Raw genomic sequence first — 2,819 nt, forward strand, 5'->3', positions numbered from 1 at the left:
ATGGCACCTGACAACAACAACAACAACATCTTTCACATTCCAGTATAAGCAGACTTTCGATTTTAAGACAAAACTCTCATTTTCTCTCTTCAAAACTTACTACTATTTTGCTTACCCTCTCCTGTTATTCTTCAGTTAGTCACAGAGACTCAACCATCCCTCACATATCTTCCACTGTGGCCTAACTGGTTCCTGCCAGAGGCTCCATGTTCCAAGGCATTTAACACTTGAGAAGAGGAGTTGTCCACAGTTTCAACAACTGCTTTTGTGGTGGGCTGCAGCAAAGCTGTGAGCCCACTCTAAGAAGACACTGGTAGCACTGAAGGGAAGAAGGCAGAGTAAGACATATTTGTAGTTTAGAAAGACAGGAGTTTAGTAAGTACCAAGATAAGTAAATCTTTCCCTTTTATTAGAATCACAGAACAGTTGTCACCTTAGGTATTTTCCCCAGCCAAGTGTACCAAACATGCCACCCTAGGAAGGTCACCTTAGAGTTTGAGACTAAAGTTTGTTATATGTCAAAAAAGGAACTCCGGGTTCATTCCTTGTCCTTCCAGTCCAGATGAAGCCTTCTGTGCCATAGGATGGTGTATTCTCATGTTAGGCCAGTCAGTTCCTCTGCCCGCAGATGGGCACAGTAACCAATCCATTAGGTGGCTTAACTCATGTCATTGCTAGGTCCTGAGGTGTTTGGAGGACCATGCTACTTTGTTCTGGCAATCACCTGGACAGATACTTTCCAGAGCCTGTGATGACCTTGTGCCATCATTGGAGGGTCATTCCAGTCTCCAACTCTGGCATACCTAGCTAAAGATCCCATTGGGATACAATTCATTAACCTCAAAACTGCAGCCAGCATTTTGGACCATCCAACTAGGGGAGATTTACTGATAGTGTACCTGCCAGTCCATCACTGGTTGTGTTCCCTTATGTATGTGTTTGGCTATGGGGCAGTTTTGCACAGCAGCCACCAAATCAATAGACTTTGTAATGCCCAGATTTTGGGGTCCCCAAAGACCACCAAGGAGCTGATGCTGATGCAAATACACAAGGGTTGTGTATTCAAGCTCGAGCTCGGGCCCCATCCGCATCCGACGCAGCGGACTAGGGATGGAGGCCCCGAACTCCTAGTCAGCGGGGTTTTTATAGAGGTTACAAGCAAACTCAGGGGTTTTCAGCTTAGCTACACTAGGATTAGTTTACATTTTGCAAGGTATGGGGTGTTACAATCTGATTGGTCATTTCTGGCAGCCTGAGCTGCTGGGTTAGGGAAAAAGAAAATATATATTATCTGGCCTTGAGTTGTCGGCTGTTTGCTAGGGGTGGAGGGCTATTCTCATGCAGCTCGAGCTGACTTGGCACATTCTTGGAACAGGAGGACGTGCTCCGACTAAAGTACAAAATGGAGTCTTTTCTCTTTGGTCTCACAACTTCACTATTACGTTTATCTCTTTGGTTAATTTCCATCCGACATGGGCACTACTATACCTACTTTTCTGGTGAATCCAGTAGTTTGCTTTCTCCTTCTGGATATCATGTTCTAACTTGTGCTATAGCATCTGCTTCTTAGTTCCCCGTCAGGTAAATAGGTGAACTTTTAAGGGCACTGATATAGGGTGGAGACACGTCTGACCTCCACTTCATAGGAGAAGATTGAACTTAAGCATTTTAAAAGGTATCTCTTTGGCTGCCTTTGAATATTGGTTTCTCCTGCCTATTATTATAAAATAGACATATATGTGTGATAGGAATATTGGAAATTATGATTACAAAGCTTGTAAGTCTGTCTTTAACCTACACTTGATTGTTGCTGTTGTTGTTATGTGCCGTCGAGTCAGTTCAGAACCATAGAGATGCTGTATAGGGTTTCCGAGGAGTGACTAGTGACCTTGAACTGCTGGCCTCGTGGTTCATGCTGACTTTACAGTCCAGCACATGTGTCGGGGACGACATATGCAAGCACTGAAAGCTGTGGCCCTGTGACAAGATGGATGAAAATCCAATTCCGGAGCCCTCCTTAGAATTGTGAAACATGGACCCTGAGGGCCAAGGAAGTGTCCTCCTGACGTCCCGGGTTCAAAGGTTTTTGTGAACTCACTGGATGGCTACCTCTATGCAATTCTCTTTAGTCTTAATATTGTTCATTCTGTACTTGTTCTTTATGCTTCTAACTCCGGTAATTGTAGCTTTTGGGAAAATGTTAATGTACATAATACCTCTTTTAATGGCACCACTGTAAATGTCACTGCCTTGAAGGTATTAGCAGTGCGTGGGGTCCTGGGAACAAATCTTTTTGAGGAACAGGCTATAGCCACCTGGGATGAATGTCAGAACTGCTCCCTAGCTATCTATTCAGTTATGTTTGATATTAACATGAAGCATGAGCTCTTGATGTCCGTGTACAACAATGGGACCAAAACCCCCTCTGGGGTTGAGGCAGTAAAGCTTCCTCAAATGACTCAGGAGAACAGGAACAAGTATATCAGGATTATGAAAAAAAGGTTTGAGAGCAAAACTACTCAAGGTTTGTAAATAAGGTGGAATGGTAAATTCTGGGAGTATTGGCTTAAAGGACAATGGTGGCAGCCCCCTCTGACCGCCCCAAGGTATAATCAGTTTGATCCAGATGCTCTTCTTCCCCCTGAGAATACAGTAAACATTGTAGCATTTGGATATGGAACCCGGAATGAGGAAAAGGAAGGTGACATCCATCTTGACCTTTTCCTTCTTGTCTTCTTAATGACTTTTTGCTCTCTTCATGTATGATGCTCTTGATGTCATCCCACAACTCTTCTGGTCTTTGGTCTTTAGTGTTTAAT

This window comes from Chrysochloris asiatica, unplaced genomic scaffold (assembly GCF_000296735.1).
Source record: "Chrysochloris asiatica unplaced genomic scaffold, ChrAsi1.0 scaffold00163, whole genome shotgun sequence".
Classification (NCBI taxonomy): domain Eukaryota; kingdom Metazoa; phylum Chordata; class Mammalia; order Afrosoricida; family Chrysochloridae; genus Chrysochloris; species Chrysochloris asiatica.